General features: G+C 37.6%; 1 long non-coding RNA gene across 1 annotated transcript in view; it reads right to left on the bottom strand.

The window, feature by feature from the left end:
- Positions 1–27,603, bottom strand: part of LOC139360592 (uncharacterized) — a 133,592-nt gene that overhangs the window by 86,248 nt on the left and 19,741 nt on the right. The gene's annotated exons all lie outside the window — the stretch shown is intronic.

The following is a 27,603-nucleotide window of genomic DNA, read 5'->3' as shown; positions in this document are numbered from 1 at the left end:
GACCAAATGAACCTATCAGACATAGACAACACTCTCCACCCAACAGCAGAAGAATATACATTGTTCCCAGCACACATAAAACATTCTTCAGGATAGATAACGCATTGGGCATCAAAATAAGTCTTAGCAAATTGGGAAGTCTGAAATTATACCGAGTATCTTTTCTGACCACAGTGGAATCAACTTCAAAATCAGGAACAGTAAGAAAATGGGAAAATTCATAAATACATAAAAATTGACAAGATTTTGAAAAACCATTCAGTCAGAGAGGAAATCAAAAGGGAATTAAAAGAGTGTCTCAAGACAAATGAAAACAAAATTACTACATACCAAAACCATACAGAATGTAGCAAAAGCAGTATTAAGAGGAAAATTTGTAGCAATAAATGCCTACATTAAAAGGGAAGAGAGATCTCAAATAAACAATCTAACGTTACACATCAAGAAACTAGAAAAAGAAATGAAAACTAAGCCCAAAACTTAGCAGAAAGGAAATGAATTAAAAAAATCAGAGCAGAAATAAATAGAAAAAAAATCAACAAAATCAAGGTGTTCCCCGCCCACCCCCCCCCCCCACCCCCGCCGCTGAGACTGAGTCTTGCTCTGTCACCCAGTCTGGAGTGCAGTGGTGACATCTCGGCTCACTGCAGCCTCCGCCTCCTGGGTTCAAGCAATTCTTCTGCCTCCACCTCCCGAGCAGCTGAGATTACAGGGGACTGCCACCACGCCCAGCTAATTTTTGTATTTTTAGTAGAGACTAAAAACTTTTAGTCTCTACTATGTTTTACCATGTTGGCCAGGCTGGTCTCGAACTCCTGACCTCATGATCTGCCCGCCTCCGCCTCCCAAAGTGTTGAAATTGTAGGCGTGACCAAGATCTAGTTTTTTTGAAAAGATAAAATTAACAATCCCTCAGCTAGTTTAAGAAAAAAGAGAAGACTCAGATAAATAAAATCAGATGGTAAAGAGAAGGCATTAAAACAGAGGCCTTAGAAATAACAAGGATCATAAGAGTGTATTATGTACAATTATATGTCAACAAATTTGATAAAATAAGTAGATACATTCCTAGAAACAGGAAACCCACCAAGACTGAAACAATGAATAGATATAAAGCCTAAACAGACAAATAACAAGAGATTGAAATGTTAATAAATACTGCCTAACCAAAAAAATCACAGGACCAGATGGTTTCATGGGTAAATTCTACGAAATACTCAAAAAACAATTAATAACCAAGCTACGTAAAGCCTTACAAAACATATAGAAGAGGAAACACTTCAAAACTCATTTTATAAGGCATCACTTTCATATGAAAGCCAAAGACACCACAGAAAACAAATCTAGAAGCCAATATCTGTGATGAAAATTGATAGAACAATTCTCAATAAAAGAGTAGCTAACTTGGGCCGGGCACGGTGGCTCACGCCTGTAATCCCAGCACTTTGAGAGGCCCAGGCAGGTGGATCACGAGGTCAGGAGATCGAGACCATCCTGGCTAACATGGTGAAACCCTGTCTCTACTAAAAATACAAAAAATTAGCCAGGTGTGGTGGCGGGTGCCTGTAGTCCCAGCTACTTGGGAGGCTGAGGCAGGAGAATGGCATGAACCTGGGAGGTGGAGCTTGCAGTCAGCAGATATTGCACCACTGCACTCCATCTCAAAAAAAAAAAAAAAAAAAAAAAAAAAAAGACTGGCTAACTTAATTCAAAAGTACATGAAAAAGATTATATGACATAAATAAGTAAAGTTTTCCCAGAGAAGCAAGGCAAGTTCAATATATGCAAATCAATCAATGTAATGTAACATAATATAAACCAAAAACCATGTAATAATCTCAATAGACACAGAAAAAGCATTTGACTGGGTTCAACATCCATTTATAATAGAAAACTGTAAACAAAGTAGGTATAGAAGAAACTTACCTGCACATAATAAAGGATATTTATAAAAAGTTCACAGTTAGCGTCTTAATCAATGAGGAAAAACTGAAAGCTTTCCCTTTAAGATCTGGTTGAAGGCACTTGCCAGTTCTATTCAACAGATCATTACATATCAACATAGTAAAAGCTGGGAAGTCCCACCAGAGCAATTAGATAAAAAAAGAAACAAAAGTCATCTAAATCAATAATATAAACATTCGATTAACACGTATTTTATATATTATTTGTATCATATACTGTTATTTTACATTAAAATAAGCCAGAGGAAAAAATATTACAAAAATCATAAGCAAGAGAAAATATATTTACTATTTATTAAGTGGAAATGGATCATCATAAAGGTATTCATTCTCATCTTTACAATGAGTAGGTTGAGGAAAAAGAAAAGGAGGGATTGATCTTGCTGTCTCAAGGGTGGCTGAAATGAAAGAGATGGGATAGGTGGAAAAGGAGACAGGAGAGGCATGCACACTCAGTGGAACTTCGTGAAAATACATTGTAATTCCTGCCTGACATTTTTGCTTTTTCATTTCTCTGAAAATGTTTCTATACAGTACCAATATTTTCCCAACATTTGTTTTAATTTCAGTGCCTATATCATAGAAGGTTTCATGTTGTAAATGAAGTCAAAAGCTGTATTGAATAATCAGAACCTTCATACCAGCTTGTCTAATGAAGTTTTGCTTTCTGGCACTGCCTCTTACACATCTTCTTCCTCATCATCTGCTGTTGGTTCAGATGCACGTAACTCTATCAAGTTGTCTTCTGTTAATTCTTCTGGTATGGTATGTATTCCCTCCTGAATTTTTCCAAGATCCCTATCTTGAAACCCTTCACTCCCCATCTTTTTTTTGCCACATTCACAATCTCTTTCTTAATTTTCTTGATTGGCTCTGTTGTAAATTCTGTTAAGTCATATACAACATCTCAAAACAGTTTTTTTTTTAAAGTAAGAATTCATTGTTTCAGCCTTGATCATTGTCACAGCTTTTTAAAATATATATAACAATGTTTAAATCTTCAATAGTGTAATCCTTCCAAATTTTTGTGATCTTCTCTGTATTGAGGTTCTCTCACAGCGTTGACAATCCTTTCCACGGAGTACTATGTGTAATAAGCCTTAAAGTTTCTTATGATTCCCCTAGATCTAGAGGCTGAAATAGAGATGTTGTGTTTGGGAGAAGGTAGACAACTTCAATGCCTTTGGTGTTGAATTCATGGGGTTCTGGGTGGCCATAGGAGTTGTCCAATATCAAAAGAACTTTAAAAGGCAGCCCCTTAGTGGCAAGGTACTTTTCGATTTTAGGGACAAAGCATTAACGGACCCAATCTAGCAAAACAGTTATTTTCCAGGCTTTCTTGTTGTACAACAAAAGTCTAGCAGTTGGTGTTTATCTTTTTTCTTCAAGGCTTGGGATTAGCTACTTTATAGATAAAGGCAGTCCTGATAATAAGCCTGGTTGCATTTCTACAAAACAGCAGAGTTAGCCTATCTCCTCTTGCCTTAAATCCTAGTGTTCACTTCTCTTCCTTACTGATAAGCGTCATTTGTAGCATTTTATTTTTCCAGAATAGGGGACTTTTATCTGCATTAAAAACACATTCAAACAGATAATCTTTTTTTTCTCAACGGTTTCCTTAATATCATCTGGGAACTAGCTTGCTACGTTTTGTTCAGCATAAGTTGCTTTTCTTGTTATCTTGAAATTTTTCAAGCCAAGTTTTTTTTTCTAAATTATTGAACATCTTTTGCTAATATTAAATTAACCAGCTTTAGTTCCTTCACTTTCCTTTTGCATTAAATTGTCATATAATGACTTCACTGTTTCTAGAATCACACTGAAGTCTACAGGTATGGCTTATAGCAATCCTACACACACATGAAAATTGCATTTTCACCAACAACAAAAGGATATTTCACAAAAAGTGCAAGGTTTTTGCACCTCCTCACATAGCCGCAGCAATGGCTTTACAAATTTCCTTTACTTTTTTTACAAAGGTCTTTACACTGAATTCACTATATGGCATGTGTCAAGCAACTCAACTTTTTTCTCATAATGTCATGACTTTTCTCTTCTTGAGAACACTTCCAGGATCACTAGTGGCACTTCATATGGGTCTCATAGTGGTTTTTAAGGTAGGCAGTATTGCACTAAACACAACAAAAAGTACATGAGAATTGCAATAGATCACTTTTTACTGTGATACACAATTTAGTTAACAGAAAAATTGTCATGTGAAGATGATTAGTTCACACAGCACTTTAAGTGGATACTTGTAACATTTAAGTTTACCACAAAAGCAAGAGGAAGTGGCTACAAAATTATTACAGCAGTACAGTATGTACTGCAGTTAATTTTATGCAGTTATGATTTAATACTGTCTTTGTTTACAATTCTCTGAACTGAAAATGGCATTATGTGTAAGTGTTAATGTGCATACGATTTGATAAATCTTAACTTTTTAATAATAGATTTGTGTATATTTTATGGTAGAAAATGATAAAATACACTAGTATCAACATATATTTTATGGATTTATGGCATACCTAACTTTTTCTTAATTTTTAAAATATTTCTAGGCTATGCAGTTCATTTGCAAAACTTTTTCAAATTGTCACAAATCTCCAAAAAGTTTCCAATATATTTATTGAAAAAAATCCACTTGTAAGTGGACCCCCATGCACTTGAAATCTGTGTTGTTCAAGGGTCAACTGTATAGCTACTCTTGTTCTCTTTTGGTTTCCATTTACATGAAATATATTTTTCCATTTTTCCTTTTCAGTCTGTGTGTATCTGATATGGTTTGGATTTGTGTCCCCACCCAAATCTCATGTCAAATTATAATCCCAAATGTTGGAGGAAGGTCCTGGTGGGAAGTGATTAAATCATGGGGGCAGATTTCCTCCTTGCTGTTCTCATGATAGTGAGTAAATTCTCAGGAGAGCTGGTTGTTTAAAGGTGTGCAGCACCTCCCACTAGGCCCTATTGTTCCTGCTCTGGCTGTGCGAGTTGATGTGCCTGTTTTCCCTTTGCCTTCTGCCATAATTGTAAGTTTTCTGAGGCCTCCCCACCTGTGCTTCCTGTAGAGCCTGTAGAACTGTAGGACAATTAAATGTCTTTCCTTTATAAAATACCCAGTCTCAGGTATTCATTTATAGCAGTGACGACTATACACTATCTTTTTTTTTTTTTTTTTGAGATAGATTCTCACTCTGTTGCCCAGGCTGGAGTTCAGTGTCATGACCTCAGCTCACTGCAACCTCCACCTCCCGGGTTCAAGCAATTCTCCTGCCTCAGCCACCTGAGTAGGTGGGACTACAGGCATGTGCCACCACACCCAGCTAATTTTTTTTGTATTTTTAGTAGAGATGGAGTTTCACCGTGTTAGTCAGGATGGTCTCGATCTCCTGACCTTGTGATCTGCCCTCCTTGGCCTCCCAAAGTGCTGGGATTACAGGCATGAGCCACTGCGCCCAGCCCTAATACAGTATCTTTATAAGTGACATGAGGCTCTTGTAGACAGCACAGAGTTGGGCCTTAATTTTTATCCAGTTAGCCACTCTATGTCTTTTGGTTGGAGAATTGAATCCATTTACATTTAAGGTAATAATGAGTAGGTAAGGACTCACTACTGCTATTTAGCTAAATGTTTTCTAGTTGTTTCCTAGATCTCTTGTTTCTTTCTTCCTCTCTTGCTGTCTTCTTTTATGGTTAAGTAATCTTCTCTTCCATGCTTTTTATTTTGGGTGTATTTATATAGTTTCTTGCTTTGTGGTTATGATAAGGCTTACAACAAACCTCTTCCAGTCATAATAGATTATTTTAAGGTGATAAAAACTTAACTTTGATTGCAAGAATATCTACACTTTTACTCCACTCCCCTCCAATATTTTGAATTTTTGATGTCACAATTTATATGTTTTTCACTGCATATCCCGTAACAAATTATTGCATCCATTATTATTAAAAATATGCTTGTCTTTTAACCTTCATACTAAAGATATAGGTGATTTACACATGGCCATTACAATAAAAATGTCTTATGAATTTTCCTGTGTAGTAAATTTTACCAGTGAGTTTTATATTATCAGATGTTTCCATGTTACTCATTAGCATCTTTTTCTTTAATCTTGAATAACTTACTTTAGCATTTCTTGTAAGACAGTTCTGGTGATGATGAACCTCCTTGGCTTTACTTTGTCTGGGAAAATCCTTCTCTCTCCTTTATTTCTGAAAGGGAGCTTTGCCAGGTACAGTATTCTCAGTTGGCAAGTTATTTTTTTAATTTTTCCTTTTGCACTTTGAATATATAATGCCTCTCTGTCTTTGCCTCTAAGATTTCTGCTGAGAGGCTTGATAGCTGCATTGGATCTTCATATATATATATGTATATATATATGATATATATATATATACATATATATATATGAGAGAGAGAGAGACAGTTTTGCTCTATCACTCAGGTTGAAATGCAGTGATGATCACAGCTCACTGAGCCTCCAACTCCTCGGCTCAATTAATCCTCCTGCCTCAGTCTCTAAGGTGGCTGGGACTACAGGCACATACCACCATAACCAGCTAATTTTTGAATTTTCTGCAGAGATGGGGACTTGCTATGTTGCCGAGGCTGGGCTAGAACTCCTGGCTTCAAGTAATCTTCCCACTTCAGCCTCCCAAAGTGCTAGGATAACAGGCATGAGCCACTTTGCCCAGCCCCTTATATGTTATTTGCTTCTTTTCTTTTGATGCTTTCAGGATCCTCTTGTCAGGCAATTCACAAATCTCCATTTCTTTTGTGTCTGTCACTGGCACTTTATTTTGTCCCTTTGGTGATGTCAGGTTTCCCTCATTGTTCTTGACTTGTGTGGTCATGCATCACTGTTTGCACACAGAGTAAGTATGGTGCTTGCTGTCTTCACAGGGTGGCTTTGTCTGAGAAAGCCCTTCAATTGTCAAATCTTCTCGAGGTTCTGGGCAGGCTGTCTGGTGTGGTCCCCATACCCAGGGCTCCTAGAATGGCATGGCATTGGGATGAGCCCGAAGCCCAAATTCATTGCAGCTGGCATGGCACTAAGGAAGACCTAAAGCCCATGCTGCTGTGGCTGGATGGCACTGAGGTGCCAGAAGCCTGGGGTTTGCTGTGGCTTACACAACACTGGGATACAACTGAAGGTGGCACAATGCTGGTACAGGTCAAATGCCCAGAGTCACTATAGCTGTCTTAGTGCTGGGGCATGCCCAAGGCTAGGGGTGTTGAAATTTATATAGAGCTGGGGTGAGCTGGAGATCAATTCCACCATGCAAGCCTGATGCTTGTGGATGCAGGGTCCTGTCTGGCACCAGAAAGGGTCTGAAAGCTTCATGTGTGGTGCCAGCCTGGAGTCTAGGGCTGTAGGGGGCTGTCCAGTGCTGGGTTTTACTATTGCAGGCCCAGTGTAGAGTCCATTGCAAAGTCTTGTGCTTACTTCCGCTTCCCTCCCTTTTCTCCAGTTAGTTAGACTATATTTCTCTCTGTGCTGTGATGCCTGGGGTTGAGAATGGGGTGACATGGATGATGTTAAACTGTCCTGCCTACCATCTTCAATGCATCGTTTCTTATTATTGTGCCACATCCAGGTACTGTAACCTCTCAGCTGGTTTCCTGAGCTCTGGTAAAGGTAGTTTCATGCAGAAATAATTGTTTAAATTTATGTTTCTGTAGAGTGACAATTGCTGAAAAGTCTAACTCTGCCATCCTTCTCTGCTGCTTGGATTACACTCTGGGCGTATTTAGTGCTACACCATTTTGTCTCATCTGTAGGTTTCCGTATTCACCACGCATTCAAGATAGAAAACATTCAGTAGTGGGGTTTTTAGCCACTCTAGCAAAAGTTCTACAGACAGGGCTCTGATCTCTCCCTGGTATGAAGCCCCTGAGGGGAGGGGTGGCTGCCATTTCTACAGTTCAGTAGAATCAGCTGTTCCAGCCTACTGGCTTTGGAGAATACAAATGGTCCAGACAAGGAAGGGTCCCCCACAATGAGGCACAGCTGCCTTGCCAAACTCTGACCAGACTGCTTCTTTAAGCAGGATCCCAATCCATTCCTCCTCACTGGGAGGAAGCTCCCTGTGGGGGCTTCAGCCACCCCAGTCAGGGATCTACTGATAGAGCTCTGTTCTCTACCTGGGATGGAGTTTTTGGGGGGAGGTGCAGCTGCCATCTCTACAGTTCAGTTAAATCAGTGGTTCTAGTCAGCTGGCTTTAGAGAATACAAATGGTCTGGACAAGGTTGGGTCCCCCCAGTGAAGCACACATCTCTATCTAAAAGCAGTGAGACTGCTTTTTTAAGCAAGTCTCTGATCCTGTTCCTCCTCACTGGGTGAGACCTCCCAACAAGAGTCTTCAGCCACCTCCTACAGGTGCATGCGGGCTGGCAACATGCACCTGTAGGAGGTGGCACCATGGATCAGAGCTTCCAGAGAAAAGAGCTGGCTGCCATCTTTTCTGTTTTGCAGCCTTCACTGGTGATAATTCCAGGTATGGGATAAACCAAGGCAACTAGGGATTGGAGCAGATCCCCAGCAATATGTGGTAGCCCTATGGTAGAATGACTTGAATGTTAAAAGAAAAACAAACAAAAAACAACAACATCAACAAGAAAGATCCCCCCAAAACCCGAAACAAAGGTGAGCAACTTCAAAAATTAAAGACAGATAAACCCACAAAGATGAAAAACAATCAATCAAAAACGCTGAGAACTCAAAAACCCAGAGAGACTCTCCTCCCTGAAATGACCGCAACACCTCTCCAGCAAGGGCACAGAACTGGGCTGAGGCTGAGATGGATGAACTGACAGAAGTAGGTTTCAGAAGGTGGGTAATAGTGAACTTCGCTGAGCTAAATGGGCACGTTGTAACCCAATGCAAAGAAGCTAAGAATTATGATAAAGCAATATAGAATCTGATAATCTGAATAGTCAGTTTAGAGAGGAACATAACTGATCTGATAGAGCTGAAAAACATAACACAAGAACTTCACAACGCAATCACAAGTATTGATAGCAGAATAGACCAAGCGGAAGAAAAACAATCTCAGAACTTGAAGACTGTCTTTCTGAAATAACAAGGCAGACAAAAATAGAGAAAAAAAAGAATAAAAATGGGAATGAACACAATCTCCAAGATATATGGGATTACATAAAGAGACCAAACCTATGACTGACTGGGGTACCTGGAAGAGATGAGAAGAATGGAACCAAGTTGAAAAACATACTTCAGGATATCATCCAGGAGAACTTCCCCAACCTAGCAAGACAAACCAACATTAAAATTCAAGAAATGCAGAGAACCTCAGTAAGATACTCCATGAGAAGATCAAACCCAAGACACATAATCATCAGGTTCTCCAAGTTCAAAATGAAACAAAAAATGTTAAATGTAATCCAGAGTGAAAGGCCAGGTCACCTACATAGTAAAACCCCTCAGACTAATAGTGGACCTCTCAGCAGAAACCCTACAGACCAGAAGATATTAAGGGCCAATATTCAACATGCATAAAGAAAAGAATTTCCAAACCAGAATTTCATATCCAGCCAAAGAAAGCTTCATAAGCAAGGGAGAAATAAGAACATTTTCAGACAAGCAAATGCTTAAGGAATTCATTACCATCAGACCTGACTTGCAAAAGCCCCCTCAAAGAAAAAAAAAAAAACCTACAATTACCAGCCACTACAAAACACATTATACACAGACCAGTGACACTATGAAGCACAAAATAAGTCTGCAAAGTAACCAACTATCATGATATAATAACCAACCATCATAACAGGAACAAATTCACACACAACAATACTAACCATAAATGTAAATGGCCTAAGTGCTCCAATTAAAACACACAGAATGGCAAGCTGGATAAAGAGCCAAGACCCATTGGTATGCTGTCTTTAAGAAATCCATCTCTCATGTGAAGAGGCACACAGGCTCAAAATATAGGGATAGAAGAAAATTTACAAAGCAAATGCAAAACAGAAAAAAGCAGGGGTTCAATCCTCGTTTCTGATAAAACTTTAAACCAGGAAAGACCAAAAAAAAAAAAAAAAAAAAAAAAAAGGACAAAGAAGGGGATTACATAATGGTAAATGGTTCAATTAAACAAGACCTAGCTATCCTAAATATATATGCATGCAAAACAGGAGCACCCAGATTCATAAAGCAAGTTCTTAGAGACCTACAAGAAGACTTAGACTCCCCCACAATAATAGTGGGGGTACTTAAACAGCCCAATGACAATATTAGACAGATCATCAAGACAGAAAATTAACAAAGGTATTCAGGACCTGGACTCAGCTCTGGATCAAGTGGACATGATAGATATCTACAGATCTCTTCACCCCAAAACAGCAGAATATACATTATTCTCATCACCACATGGCATGTTCTCTAAAGTTTATCACATAATCAGAAATAAAACACTCCTCATCAAATGCAAAATAACTGAAATCATAATAAACAGTCTCTCAGACCACAGCACAATCAAATTAGAACTCAAGATTAAGAAATTCACCCAAAACCACACAACTACATGGAAATTGAACAACCTCCTCCTGAATGACTCCTGGATAAATAATAAAATTAAGTCAGAAATCAAGAAGTTCTTTGAAACTTATGAGAACAAAAACACAATGCACCAGAATCTCTGACACAGCTGAAGCAATGCTAAGAGAGGGAAATTTATAGCACTAAATGCCCCCATCAGAAAGCTAGAAAGATCTCAAGGTAACAACCTAACATCTCAACTATGAGAACTAGAGAACCAACAGAAAAGAAACCCCAAAGGTAGCAGAATCAATAAATAGGCAAGATCAGAACTGAACTGAAGGATATAGAGATACAAAAAAGCTCTTCAAAAAATCAGTGAATCCAGGACCTAGTTCTTGGAAAAAATTAATAAGATTTAAATTAAATTAAAAAATTAAATAAGATTTAAATTAAATTAAAACAGATTTCTAGCTAGACTAGTAAGGAAGAAAAGAGACAAGAATCAAATAAACACAATCAGAAATGATAAGAGGGCTCACCACTAACCCCACAGAAATACAAACAACCTTCAGAGAATACTATAAACACCTCAATGGACATAAACTAGAACATATTGTAAAAATGGATAAATTCCTGGACACATATACCCTCCAAAGACTGAACCAGAAAAAAATTGGATCCCTGAATAGACCAATAACAAGTTCTGAAATTGAAGCAGTAATAAATAGTCTACTAACCAGCAAAAGCCTGGGATCAGATGAATTCAAAGCTGAATTCTACCACAGGTACAAAGAAGAGATGGTACCATTTCTACTGAAACTATTCCAAAAACTTGAAAAGAATGAACTCCTTCCTAACTCATTTTATGAGGCCAGCATCATCCTAATACCAAAACCTTGTAGAGATACAAGAAAGAAAGAAAACTTCAGGCCAATATCCTTGATAAACATCAATGTAAAAATCCTCAATAAGATAGTAGCAAACCAAATCCAGCAGCACATCAAAAAGATTATTCACCATGATCAAGTTGGCTTCATCCCCAGGATGCTAGGTTGGTTCAGTATAGGCAAATCAACAAATGTGACTCATCACATAAACAGAACTAAAGACAAAAACCACATGATTATCTCAATAGATGCAGAAAAGTCCTTCAATAAAATTCAACATCCCTCTATGTTAAAAACTTTCAATAACACAGGCACTGAAGGAACATACTTCAAAATAATAAGAGCCATATAAGACCAACCCACAGCCAATATCATACCGAATGGGCAAAAGCTGTTAGCATTTCCCTTAAAAACAGGAACAAGGTATGCCCTCTCTCACCACTCCTATTCAACATAGTATTGGAAGTTCTGGCCAGGCCAATCAGGCAAGAGAAAGAAGTAAAGAGTATTCAAATAGGGAGAGAGGAAGTCAAATTATCTTTGTTTGCAGATGACATGATCCTATATCTAGAAAACCTCGTTGTCTTGGCCCAAAAGCTTCTTAAGCTGATAAGCAACTTCAGCAAAGTCTCAGGATACAAAAGCAATGTGCAAAAGTTGCTACCATTCCTATACACCAACAATAGGCAAGCCAAAAGCCAATTCATGAACTCCCATTCACAATTGCTATGAATAACTAGGAATACAGCTAACAAGGGAAGTGTAGGACCTCTTCTTACAGAACTACAAACCACTGCCCAAGGAAATCAGAGAGGACATAAACAAATGGAAAAACATTCCATGCTCATGGATAGGAAGAATCAATATGAAAATGCCCATACTGCCCAAAACAATTTATAGTTTCAGTGCTATTTCCATTAAACTACCATTGACATTCTTCACAGAATTAGAACAAAAAAAAATAAAATAAAATTCACTAAAAAAGATCTCCAATAGCCAAGACAATCCTAAGTAAAAAGAACAAAGCTGGAGGCATCATGCTACCTGACTTCAAACTATACTAAAAGGCTACAGTAACCAAAACAGCATGGTATTGCTGCAAGAACAGAAACATAGACCAATGAAACAGAATAGAGAACTAAGAAATAAGACTGTCTACCTACACCGTCTGATCTTTGACAATCCTAACAAAAACAAGCAATGGGGAAGAATTCCTTATTTAATAAATGGTGCTGGGAGAACTGGCTAGTTATGTGCAGAAAATTGAAACTGGACCCCTCCTTTACACCATATACAAAAATCAACTCAAGATGGGTTAAAGACTTAAATGTAAAACCTAAAACTATAAAAACTCTAGAAGAAAATCTAGGCAATACCATTCAGAACATAGGCACAGGCAAAGATTTCATGATGACAATGGCAAAAGCAATGAAAGCAAAAATTGACAAATGGGATCTAATTAAACTAAAGAGCTTCTTCACAGCAAAAGAAACTATAATCAGGGTGAACAGAAAACCTACAGAATGGGAGAAAATATTTTCAAACTATGCATCTGACAATGTTCTAATATCCAGCATCTATAAGAAACTTAAATTTACATGAGGAAAAACAACCAACCCCATTAAAAAATGGGCAAAAGACACAAACATGCACTTATCAAAAGAAGACATACATGTGGCCAACCACCATATGAAAAGAAAGCTGAATATCACTGATCATTAGAGAAATGCAAATCAAAACCACAATGACATACCATCTTACACCAGTCAGAATGCCTATTAAAAGTCAAAAAATAACAGATGCTGGTGAGGTTGCAGAGAAAACAGAACACTTATACACTGATATTGTGAGTGTAAATTAGTTCAACAATTGTGAAAAGCAGTATGGCAATTCCTCAAAGAGATAAAAGCAGAACTACCATTTGACCCAGCAATCCTATTATGGATATATACCCAGAGAAATAGAAATCACTCTACCATAATGATACATGAACATGAATTTTCATTGCAGCACTATTCACAATAGCAAAGACATGGAATCAACCTAAATGCCCATTGATGACAAATTGGATAAAGAAAATGTGGTACACACACATGATGGAACACTTTGCAGCCATGTAAAAGAACAAGATCATGTCTTTTGTGAGAGCATGGATGGAGCCGGAGGCTATTATCCTTAGGAAACTAATGAGGGAACAGAAAATCAAATACCACATATTCTCAATTATAAGTGGGTGCTAAATGATGAGAACTTATGAACACAAACAAGAAAACAGTGGACACTGGCTTCTACTTGAGGGTGGAAGATGGGAGGAGGACAAGGAGCAGCAAAGATAACTATTGGATACTAAGCTTAATACCTGGGTGATAAGATAATATTTACAACAAACCCCCGTGACACGTGTTTACCTATGTAATAAGCATTCACATGTACCCCCAAGCCTAAAATAAAGGTTAAAATAATGGTGAACCAGTCTTGCATACCTTAAATAAGTCCTATTTGGTTGTGGTGTATTATTACATTTGTTCATTCCTGGATTCAATTTTTTGTGGCTAAATTCACAGGACATATTGATCTGTAGGTTTCTTTTTGTGTGTACTATCTTTTATTTTGGTAGCAGGATAATACTGGCCTCACAAAATAAGTTGGGGAATGTTTTTCTTCTTTTATCTGGAAGAGATTGTGTAAAATTGTTGTTTATTCTTTAAGTGATTAGTAAAATTCTCCAGTGACACCATATGGGTCTGCAGATTTGCTTTTTGTAGAAATTTCATTATATATTAAATTTCTTTAATATTTATGAGGCTATTTATTTATTTTCTACTTTTTCTTGGTTGTTTTTACAGTTTGTGGTTTTAGAAAAATTGTTCCTTTTATTTCAAAGGAGCAATTGTCAAATATTTGGTCATGAAGTTATTCTGAGCATCTCCTTAACATCCTTTTAATGGCTGTAGGATCTGTAGTGTTATTTCTCATTTTATTCTTCATATTGCCAATTTGTGTCTTCTTCCTTTTAACTTCTATAAATCTTTCTAGAGGATTATCAGTTTTATTTTGTTCGATGAATCAACTTTTGGTTTCATTAATTGTCTATTTTCTTATTATAATTTTATTGATTGCTACTCTGATTTACATTATTTCTTTCTCTCTGCTTCCTTTGATTTTTTTTGTTCTTTTACTTGGTTTTTGAGGCAGAAATTTTGATTTTTATTTGAAAACTTCATTTCTAATGTAATCATTAAGTGCTATAATTTTTATTTCAATTTTGACATATTTCAACATGCTATATTTTAATTTCATTTAATTCTCTGTGTTTTTTGCACTCCTCTTTAATCATAGATTATAAGCTTGTATTATTTAATTTCCATGTGTCTAAAGACTTTTCTGTTGTCTTTCCTTTATCAATGTTATTGTTTGATTCTATTACTTTCCGTATAATTTCAGTTATTTTAAGTTTGCTGAGATTTGTTTTGTGACCCAGAGTATGGTCTATCTTGGTGAATTTTCCACAGACACTTAAAAATAATGTATTTTGCTGCTGTATGGAGCATTCTATATGTCAATTATGTACTATTGGTTGATCATGTTTGGTACTTCTATATCCTTGCTGATTCCCTGCTTAGTAACTATATCAATTTCTGAGAGAAGGTAGTGAAGTTTCCCCGTATAATTGTGGATTTGTCTATTTCTTCTTTTATTTCTATTAGTTTTGTTTCTTACATTTTGAGGCTCTTGTTTGGTGTACACACATGTGGGATCATTATGTCTTTATGGTAGATTGATTATTTTACTTTTATGAAATGCCCTCTTTGTCTCTAGTAATTTTGTTTGTCCCGACATCTACTTCGTCAGATATCAGTATAGCTGCTTCTGCCTTTTTTTGGTTAATGTTTGCATTGTATGTCTTTTTTCATCTGTGTTAGTTTCTTAGAGCTGCCATAACTAAATACCACAGATTGAGTGACTTTAAACAACAAAACTTACACTCTCATACATATAGACATACTCTACAATTCTAAAATCAAGATGTTAGTAGGGTTGTGCTCTTTATGAAAGTTCTAGGGAAGAGCTCTTACTTGCCTCTTTTAGATTCTGGTGGTTGCTGGCAATCCTCGGTGTTCCCTGGATTGTTGATATATCACTCCAATCTCTGCTTCACCTCACATGGCCTCATCCTCTGTGTGCCTGTGTCTAAACTTCCTTCTACTTGTGAGAGCACCAGTCATTGGATTAAGGTTCACCCTAATCAAGTATGACTGCACCATGACTTGATTACATGTGAAAATACACTATTTCCAAATAAGGTTACATGCATAGGTTCAGGTTCTGAGGTTTAGAACTTCAACCTATCTTATTGTGAGACACAATTCAGCCCATAACACCATCCTTTTACTTTCGACCTACCTATGCTGTTGAATTTGAAGTGAGTTTCTTATAAACAGCATCAGTTGAGTATATGTTTTTTTGTTTTTCAATCTACTCTGCCTATCTCTATGTTTTGATTAGTGCATTTAGGCAATTTACTTTAAAGATAATTCTTTATATGTTAACACTTAAGTCTGCCATTTCATTGCTTGTTTTCTTTTTGTTTCATCTGGTTGTCATTTTTTCTGGCCTTCCTGTGGGCTAAACTTTTTTTAAGGATTCCATGTTGATTTATTTATAGTCTTTATGAGTGAATCTATTTGTATAGTTTTCATAATGGTTGTTTAGGGTAATAACATATACACATGCCACTTATCATAGTCTACTGACATGAATATTTTACCACTTTGAGTAAAGTGAAAACTTCATGTTCATTTAGATAGCTTTATCCCCACTTTTAAATATCATTACCTTATCAGATGGCATCACGAATTTTATCTAATCATCAAATATGAATTCTAAAACTCAAGAGGAAAATAATAATCTGCTGTATGTACTCATATTTTTGCTCATTTTGTTATTCCTTCTTCCCCACTGATGCTCCAAGGTTCTTCCTTTTATTATTTCCTTTTGAAGTATTTTCTTTAGCCATCATTAAAGATACATCTGCTAGAAACAAATTCTTTTAGTTTTCCTTCGAGAATGTCTTTGTTTTCTCTTAATTACTAAATAATAGTTTGCCAGATACATAAATCATGTTGTATTAGTATGTTATTGCATTGCAATACAGAACTACCAGAGGCTGGGTAATTTGCAAAGAAAAGAGGCTTAATTGACTCACAGTTCTGCAGGTTGTACAGGAAGCAGGGCTGTGGAAGCCTCAGGAAACTTACAATCATGGTGGGAGGCAAAGAGAAAGCAGGCATGTTTTACATTGAGCAGGAGAAAGAGAAAGAAGGAGGCGGTGCTACACACTTTTAAACAACCAGATCTCATGAGAACTTACTATCACAAGAACAGTAAATAGGAAGTCCACCCACATGATTCAATGATCCCATGATCCTGCCAAGCCCTTCCTTCAACATTGGGGATTATTCTTCGACATGAGATTTGAGTGGGGACACTTAGCCAAACCATATCACATAGTTAGCAATTCTTTTCTTTTAGCACTTGAAAAATACTAAAGCATTACTCCTTTGTAGTCTCTATGGTTTTGGATGTGAAGTTCACTATCACTTGAATTGGTGTTCCTCTATACGCAATATGTTCTTTCTCTCTGACTTTTGTCAAGGGTTTTTTCTTCGTCTTTAGTTTTCAGAAATTCAATCAAAATGTTGTCTTGACATGTAAATTTTTGGGCTTTTCATGTTTGGGTTTCATTTACTGTTTAAATCTGTAGGTTTATATCTTTTGCCAAATGTGGGAAGTGTTTGGCCATTATTTCCTCAAATACTCTTTCACCTACACTTGCTTTTCCACTCTCTGGAATGCTTATGATACAAATATTGAAATTTTGGTATTGTATAGGTTCCTGAGGCTGCATTCATGCACTTGTGTGTTTTGTCTATTTTATCTTTGTTTTCCATGTTGTGTAAGGTCTATTTTTCTGTCCGCAGGTTCACTGATTCTATCTTTTGCCATATCCTTTTTACCACTGAGCCCATCCAACTCACTATGTTTTTTAAAACTTCTGCTATTGAGGTACAAGGAGGAGCTGGTACCATTCCTTCTAAAATGATTCCAATCAATAGAAAAAGAGGGAATCTTCCCTAACACATTTTTTGAGGCCAGCATCATCCTGATACCAAAGACTGGCAGAGACACAACAAAAAAAGAGAATTTTAGACCAATATCTCTGATGAACATCGATGCAAAAATCCTCAATAAAATACTGGCAAACCCAATCCAGCAGCACATCAAAAAGCTTATCCACCATGATCAAGTGGGCTTCATCCCTGGGATGCAAGGCGGGTTCAACATACGCAAATCAATAAACGTAATCCAGCATACAAACAGAACCAAAGACAAAATCCACATGATTATCTCAAGAGATGCACAAAAGGCCTCTGAAAAAATTCAACAGCCCTTCACATTAAACTCTCAATAAATTAGGTATTGATGGGACGTATCTCAAAACAATAAGAGCTATTTATGACAAACCCACAGCCAGTATCATACTGGGTAAAAACTGGAAGTATTCCCTTTGAAAACTGGCATGGGCAAAAACTGGAAGTATTCCCTTTGAAAACTGGCACAAGACAGGGATGCCCTCTCTCACCACTACTATTCAACATAGTGTTGGAGGTTATGGCCAGGGCAATTAGGCAGGAGAAAGAAATAAAGGGGATTCAGTTAGGAAAGGAGGAAATCAAATTGTCCCTGTTTGCAGATGACATGATTGTATATTTAGAAAACCCCATCATCTCAGCCCAAAATCTCCTTAAGCTGATAAGCAACTTCAGCAGTCTCAGGATACAAAATCAACGTGCAAAAATCACAAGCATACCTATACACCAATAACAGACAAACACAGAGCCAAATCATGAGTGAACTCCCATTCACAACTGCTTCAAAGAGAATAAAATACCTAGGAATCCAACTTACAAGGGATGTGAAGGACCTCTTCAAGGAGAACTACAAACCACTGCTCAAAGAAATATTGAGGACACAAACAAATGGAAAAACATTCCATGCTCATGGATAGGAAGAATCAGTATCATGAAAATGGACATACTGCCCAAGGTAATTTATAGATTCGGTGCCATCCCCATCAAGCTACCAATGACTTTCTTCACAGAATTAGAAAAAAAAAACTGCTTTAAGGTTCATATGGAACCGAAAAAGACCCCACATTGCCAAGACAATCCTAAGCCAAAAGAACAAAGCTAGAGGCATCACGCTACCTGACTTCTATACTAAACTATACCACAAGGCTACAGTAACCAAAACAGTATGGTACTGGTACCAAAACAGAGATATAGACCAATGGAACAGAACAGAGCCCTCAGAAATAATACCAGACATATAAAACTATCTGATCTTTAACAAACCTGACAAAAACAAGAAATGGGGAAAGGATTCCCGATTTAATAAATGGTGCTGGGAAAAACTGGCTAGCCATAAGTAGAAGGCTGAAACTGGTTCCCTCCCTTACACCTTGTGCAAACATTAATTCTTGATGGATTAAAGACTTAAATGTTAGACCTAAAACCATAAAAACCCTAGAAGAAAACCTAGGCAATGCCATTCAGGACATAGGCATGGGCAAGCACGTCATGTCTACAACACCAAAAGCAATGGCAACAAAAGCCAAAATTGAAATATGGGATCTAATTAAACTAAAGAGCTTCTGCACAGCAAAAGAAACTACCATCAGAGTGAAGAGGCAACCTACAGAATGGGAGAACATTTTTGCAATTTGTCCATCTGACAAAGGACTAATATTCAGAATCTAAAAAGAACTCAAACAAATTTACAAGAAAAACAAAAAACCATCAAAAAGTGGGCAAAGGATATGAACAGGCACTTCTCAAAAGAAGATTATTTATGCAGTCAACAGACACATGAAAAAATACATATCATCACTGGCCATCAGAGAAATGCAAATCAAAACCACAATGAGATATCATCTCACACCAGTTAAAATGGCAATCATTAAAAAGTCAGGAATAAACAGGTGCTGCAGAAGATGTGGAGAGATAGGAACACTTTTACACTGTTGATGGGACTGTAAACTAGTTCAACCACTGTGGAAGACAGTGTGGAAATTCCTCCAGGATCTAGAACTAGAAATACCATTTGACCCAGCCATCCCATTACTGGGTATATACCCAAAGGATTATAAATCATGCTGCTATAAAGACACATTCACATGTATGTTTATAGCGACACTATTCCCAATAGCAAAGACTTGGAACCAACCCAAATGCCCATCAAGGATAGACTGGAGTAAGAAAATGTGGCACATATACACCATGGAATACTATGCAGCCATAAAAAACAATGAGTTCATGTCCTTTGCAGGGATGGGGATGAAGCCCAAAACCATCATTCTCAGCAAACTAACAGAGGAACAGAAAACAAAACCCCGCATGTTCTCACTCATAAGTGGGATTTGAACAATGAGAAGACATGAACACAGGGAGGGAAACATCACACACCAGGTCCTGTCGGCGGTGACAGGGGGACTAGGGGAGGGATAGCATTAGGAGAAATACCTAATGTAGGTGATGGGCTGATGGGTGCAACAAACCACCATGGCACGTGCATATCTATGTAACAAACCAGTACGTTCTGCACAGGTATTCCAGAACTTAAAGTATATATAAAAAATAAAACAAGTAAACATATAAAACTCACTATATGTGTGTGTATATGTGTGTGTATATATATAAACCCAACACTGGAGCACCCCGATGCCACTGAGGGACCAAGATGATTGGCACACTCCTAATGCATCATCAGAGTGAGGAGAAGAAAGAAACAGTAGCTAGCAAGAGGGAGGAAGCGGGGCTACTCCACACTGGGACTTGTTCCTGGCCGCCAATAACTCCAGAATGCATGAGTTGAACTGGTAAAAAAGCAATCTGTTTTCTCTCCATAGGTTTCTCGAATGCCAGCAGAAGGAGACCTCTCAACCACCATTGACACTCCAGTTGGCAGGGAGAGCTGCTTAAAGAAGTGGTAAGGGTAGCAATCCAGCTGAGTTGAAGCCTAGAGAGTTTCGTGCAGCAGCATCTGTGGTGGAGCAGAGGCAGAGACAGCCATTACCCCAGGCTTGACTTGCTCCCATAGGAGACCTTAGCCCTGGAGGAACTATTAAACCTTAACTCTCCAGGGTGTTCTTGTCCACCAGATGGGGCTGGTCTGACATCAGCATCCCTAAATTTCCTGGCCTCTCTAGTTGGCCCCAGCCTAGTCACACTTGTGCAAAGTAGCCTTGAGTGCCCTGGGGACCTGCATCATGGCTTCTGTGCTGGTGAAACGTTTCTGACTGATGGAGAGCTCCAACAGTGCTGCCCCCATGGCCACACAAGAGTCTTTCTGCTACCTCCCCACAACGCAGCTTCTCGTGGGCCAACAGCAACCCCGCACATCACTTTGATGACAAGTGTGTACAGGGGCATGTTTGCTTTCCTTGACCTGTCAGTGCACCTCTACGCATGGACCCTACCCTTCCACTGCTACAGCAAATATACAGACCACCGCCCTCTCCCCACAAACCGCCATTGCAGTCAGAGTCTTGGTAGGCACAGAATCAGCAAGCCCCACCCTTGCACCGACACTGTCACAGGAGAAAAACTAAGCATAAAGAACAAGGAATTCTCCATCCTGAGCAACCACCCATATCTGTGGCACAAAAAGAATGCACACAGACCTATACCCCCTAGAGCTCCACCCCCATGCCAACACCACTACCATCATGACCCTTGCAAACAAGGACCCCTTGGCCCCAAGCCTAACTGCCTTCACCACTGTGATGAACACTCACATACAGGCAGTCCCCAAAGCGCCTGTTAGCACCCTGCCACAGGTGACAAGTGTGCACCCTGCCAGACTGCTGCTGTTGCTGGCACATGCAAAAACGAACAGATTCTTTGGCAACCACATTACAAGACACTTTGGCTGACACCACCCATCAGAGTCTAGTGACCAGCTGTTGGAGAGCACCTCGGACCCTCAGTGCAGTGAATTTCAAACATCAGAAAGACAGAGAACAACGTTGGGGCCTGATACAAGGCCCCCAGAGTAAGAGCAAATGGTACAAGAATTCAAAGTAGAGTGTCGGTCTCCTAAAATCTTCCAGAAATGAAGCCGTTTGGCTTAAGTGACTTCATACCACAATCAAACCATAAAGGGCATAAATAAAATACAAGAAAAAAATTCCAAGTTCAGCAACTTTGACCAAAAATTTAAAAATTAAAAAAAAAACATAACCCCATAAAGATGAGAAAACCAGCACAAGAACCCTGACAACTCAAAAGGCCAGAGTGCCTTGGTCCTCAAAATGACTGCACCACCTCTCCAGCAAAGGTTCTGAACAGGGCTGATGGCTGAAATGATGGAAATAAAATTCAGAATATGAATAAAAAGGAAGATCATTGAGATGCAGGAGTACATCAAAACCCAATCTATATCAGCTAAGAATCAAAGTAATATACTGTAAGAGCTGAAAGACAAAATAGCCACTATAGAAAGAAATGTAACTGAACTAATAGAGCTGAAAATCACATTACAAAAATTTCATAATGCAATCACAAGTATTAATAGGAAAATAGACCAAGTGGAGGAAAGAATCTCAGAGCTTGAAGACAGGCTTTCTGAAATAAGACAGCCAGACAAGAAGAGAGAAGAAAAATTAAAAAGAATGAACAAAATCTCTGACAAATAAGGGATTATGTAAAGAGACCAAATATTTCACTGAAGTCCCTGAAAAAGATGGAGAGAGTGGAAGCAACTTGGAAAACATATTTCAGATTGTCGTCCATGAGAACTTCTTCAACCTAGCTAGAGAGGCCAAAATGCAAATTCAAAAAATGCAGAGAATTCCAGTAAAATACTTCTGAAGAAGATCATCCTCAAGCAACATAATCATCAGATTATCCAAACACAAAATAAAAGTACAAATGTTAAAGGCAGCTAGAAAACAAGGTCAGGTCACCTACAAAGGGAAGCCAATCAGAAAGACAGTGAACTTCTCAGCAGAAACCCTACCGGAAAGCCAATATTCAACATTCTTAAAGAAAATAAACTCCAACACAGAATTTCATATATGGCCAAACTAAGCTTCATAAGCAAAAAGAAAATAAGATAATTTTCAGACGAACAAATGCTAAGAAAATTTGTTACCATCAAACCTACCTTAAAAGAGCTCCTGAAAAAGTCACTAAATATGGAAAAGAAAGCCCATTACCAGCCACTACGAAAACATACTGAAATACAGAGGCCAGTAACAATATAAAGCAACCACATAAACAAGTCTGAAAAATAGCCATCTAATATCATGTTGACAAGATCAAATTTACACATATCAATACCAACCTTGAAGGTAAACAGGCCAAATGCCCCAATTAAAAGGCACAGAGTAGTAAGGTGGATTAAATGACAAGACCCGTTGGCAAGCTCTCTTCAAGAAACCTATCTCAAATGAAATCACACACATAGACTTTGCAGAAAAATATACCAAGGAAATGGAAAACAAAGGAAAGCATGAAATGCAATCCTAATTTCAGGCAAAACAGACTTTAAACCAACAAATAACAAAAAGGACAAAGAAGAGCATTATGTGATGGTAAAGGGTTCAATGAAACAAGAAGACCTATTATAAATATATATGCACCAAGCATAGGAGTACTCTGAACCATAAAGCAAGATCTTAGAGACCTTCAAAGAGATGTAGACTCACACACAGTAAGAGTGGGAGACTTCAACACCCCGCTCAGCATATTAGAAAGATCATCAAGGCAGAAAATTAACAAAGATATTCAGGACCTAAATTCAGCACTAGCTTAGCTGGACCTGATAGATATCAACGAAACTCTCCCCTCAAAAACAGTAATAAATTCATTCTTCTATGTCCATATAACAAATAATCTAAAATCAATCACATAATCATAATTTTAAAAGTCCTAAACAAATGCAAAAGAACAGAAATAATAACAACCAATCTCTCAGACCACAGCACAAACAAATAAAAAACCAGGACTAAAAAAAATCACCCAAAACCATACAATTACATGAAAATGGAATAAACTGCTCCTGAATGACTTTTGGATAACTAATGAAATTAAAATAGAAATCAAAACGTTTCTTCGGACTAATGAGAATAAAGATACAACATCCCAGAATCTCTAGAACACAGCTAAGGCACTGTTAAAAGGAAAATTTATAGCACTAAATGCCCCTATTGAAAAGTTAGAAAGATCTCAATTTAACAACTTAACATCACAACTGGAAGAACTAGAGAACCAAGAAAAAGCCAACCCCAAAGGTAGCAGAACACAAGAAATAACCAAAAATCAGAACTGAAGAAGATAGACATGAAAAAGCATTAAAAGATTAACTCAAGGAGTTGGCTTTTCGACATAAAATAATAAAATAAGTGCATAGCTAGCTAGAATAAAGAAATAGGGAGAGAAGATCTAAATAAACACAATCAAAAATTACGAAATGGATATTACCACAAACCCCACAAAAATATGAATAAACACTAGACAGTATAATAACCCACAATGCATACAAATAAAAAGATATAGAAAAAGACACATGAATTCCTGGACATATACACCCTCCCAAGATGAAACCAGGAAAGAATTCAATCTCTGAACAGACCAATAATGAGCACCAAAAGTGAATCACTAATAAATAGCATACCAATTTAAAAAGGCACAAGACCAGATGGATTCACAACTAAATACTAACAGATATACAAAGACGAGCTGGTATCATTCCGGCTGAAACTATTCAAAAAAAGAAAACAGAAACGAAAACAAAAGCAAAAAACCAAAACAACAAAGAAAAGACTTCTCCCTAAATCATTTCATGATCCTGACATCAAAACCTAGCAAGGAAACAACAAAAAAACCACCCCAAGTAAATATCCTTGATGAAAATTGATGCAAGTATCCTCAACAAAATACTGACAAATTGAAGCTGGCAGCATATTAAAAAACTTATCCACCAAGATCAAGTGACATTTTATTCATAGGATTCAAAGGTGGTTCAACATACACAAATCAAAAAATGTGATTCATCAATACTGTGAAAATGGCCATACTGCCCAAGGTAATTTATAGATTCAACGCCATTCCCATCAAGCTACCAATGACTTTCTTTACAGAATTAGAAGAAACAACTTTAAAGTTCATATGGAACCAAAAAAGACCCCGCATTGCCAAGACAATCCTAAGCCAAAAGAACAAAGCTGGAGGCATCACACTACCTGACTTCAAACTATACTACAAGGCTCCAGTAATCAAAACAGCATAGTACTGGTACCAAAATAGAGATATACACCAATGGAACAGAACAGAGCCCTCAGAAATAACACCACACATCTACAACCATCTGATCTTTGACAAACCTGACAAAAACAAGAAATGGGGAAAGGATTCCCGATTTAATAAATGGTGCTGGGAAAACTGGCTAGCCATATGTAGAAAGGTAGAACTGGATCCCTTCCTTACACCTTATACAAACATTAATTCAAGATGGATTAAAGACTTAAATGTTAGACCTAAAACCATAAAAACCCTAGAAGAAAACCTAGGCAATACCATTCAAGACATATGCATGGGCAAGGACTTCATGTCTAAAACAGGAAAAGCAATGGCAACAAAAGCCAAAATTGACAAATAGGATCTAATTAAACTAAAGAGCTTCTGCACAGCAAAAGAAACTACCATCAGAGTTAACAGGCAACCTACAGAATGGGAGGCAATTTTTGCAATCTACTCATCTGACAAAGGGCTAATATCCAGAATCTAAAAAGAACTCAAACAAATTTACAAGAAAAAAACCAAACAACTCCATCAAAAAGCGGGCGAAGGATATGAACAGACACTTCTCAAAAGAAGACATTTATGCAGCCAACAGACACATGAAAAAATGCTCATCATCACTGGCCATCAGAGAAATGCAAACCAAAACCACAATGAGATACCATCTCACACCAGTTAGAATGGCGATCATTAAAAAGTCAGGAAACACCAGGTGCTGGAGAGGATGTGGAGAAATAGGAACACTTTTACACTGTTGGTGGGACTGTAAACTAGTTCAACTATTGTGGAAAACAGTGTGGCGATTCCTCCAGGATCTAGAACTAGAAATACCATTTGACCCAGCCAAACCATTACTGGGTATATACCCAAAGGATTATAAATCATGCTGCTATAAAGGCACATCCACACATATGTTTACTGTGGCACTCTTCACAATAGCAAAGACTTGGAACCAACCCAAATGTCCATCAATGATAGACAGCATTAAGAAAATGTGGCACATATACACCATGGAATACTACGCAGCCATAAAAACCTGCACGTTGTGCACATGTACCCTAGAACTTAAAGTAATATAATAAAAAAGACAATCTACTCAGCATTTTACAAATGCATTTTTATAATTAAATCCTGTTGTTACTGGTTATTTAATTTATAACTGATATGGTGTTTTGCTGAAGAATATTGAACATGTTGCATTACATGAAAATCACAATCCAATGTGTATTCAACAAAACAGAAATGTCACATCTAGTATAATACAAATTTAAGAAATGTATGCAATGTACTTCCTACAATATAAATAAAATTCTTACAAAACCTATGATATAATTTAGGTTAAAAAGATTCCTTTAAACAATGGCTTCGTTTCTTGCATATATTGTCTAATAGTTTAAAGTATTTTTACTTCAGGAAAGCATGAGAATTATCTTTATGCCTTTATTGTCAATATACTTTCTGTCAGTTTCTAAAAAAAAAAAAGAAAGAAAGAAAAGAAAAAGGATGAGTTCATGTCCTTTGTAGGAACATGGATGAAGCTGGAAACCATCATTCTCACCAAACTATCGCAAGGAGAAAAGACCAAACACTGCATGTTCTCACTCATAGGTGGGAACTAAACAATGAGAACACTTGGACACAGGAAGGGGAACATCACACACCGGGGCCTGTTGTGGGGTGGGGGAAGAGGGGAGGGATAGCACTAGGAGATATACCTAATGTCAATGACGAGTTAAGGGATGCAGTACACCAACAAGGCATATGTAACAAACCTGCACATTGTGCATATGTACCCTAGAACTTAAAGTATAATTTTTAAAAATGTGATTCATTATACAAACAAAACAAAAAACAAAAAACAAATTATTATCTCAATAGCTGTAGAAAAGCTTTTTAATAAAATTAAACACCGCTTCAGGCTTAAAATTCTCAATAAATTAGGTATTGAAAAAACATGTCTCAAAATAATGAGAGCCATGTATGACAGACCCAGAGCCAACATCATAAAGAATGGGACAAAGCTGAAAGCATTCTCCTTGAAAACTGGTGCAAAACAAAGGTGCCCTCTCTCATCAATTCTATTCAACATAGTATTGGAAGTTCTCAGCAGAGCAATTAGGTAAGAGAAATTTAAAAAAAAAAATCCAAATAGGGAGACAGGAAGTCAACCTACTCCTGTGTCCAGATGACATAATCCTACATCTAGAAAACCTTGTGGTCTCAATCCAAAAGCTCCTAAAGCTGATAAACAACTTAAGCAAAGTCTCAGGATAAAAAATCAATGTACAAAAAAATCACAGGCCAGATGTGGTGGCTCACACCTGTAATCCCAGCAAACTGGGAGGCTGAGGCAGGTGGATCACTTGAGGCCAGGAGTTCGAGACCAGCCTGCCCTGGCCAACATGACAAAATGGTGCCTCTACTAAAAATATAAAAATTAGCCAGGTGTGGTGGTGCATGCCTGTAGGATCATCTACGTGGGAGAACGAGACAGGAGAATCACTTGAAGCCGGCACGTGGAGTTTACAGTGGACAGTAATCATGCCACTGCACTCCAGCATGGGCAACAGAGCGGGACTCCATCCCCACAAAAAAAATCACTAGAATTCCTTACACTCCAACAACGGTAAAGCTCAGAGGTAAATCAAGAATGCAACCCCAGTCACAACTGCTACAAAAAAAAATATGAAATAACTAGGAACATGACTAACCAGAAAAGTGAAAGATCTCTACAAAGAGAATGTAAAACACTGCTTAAAAAAAAAAAAGAGACAGAGCGATGACACAAACAAATGGAAAAACATTTCATGCTCATGGATAGGAAAAATGATTATCATTAGAATGGTCAAACTGCCAAAAGCAGTTTCAGGATTCAATGCTATTACTATC

Source organism: Macaca nemestrina, chromosome X, assembly GCF_043159975.1.
Source record: "Macaca nemestrina isolate mMacNem1 chromosome X, mMacNem.hap1, whole genome shotgun sequence".
NCBI lineage: Eukaryota > Metazoa > Chordata > Mammalia > Primates > Cercopithecidae > Macaca > Macaca nemestrina.
The sequence above is the reverse complement of the archived record's forward strand: the minus strand, read 5'-3'. Positions and strand labels throughout refer to the sequence as shown.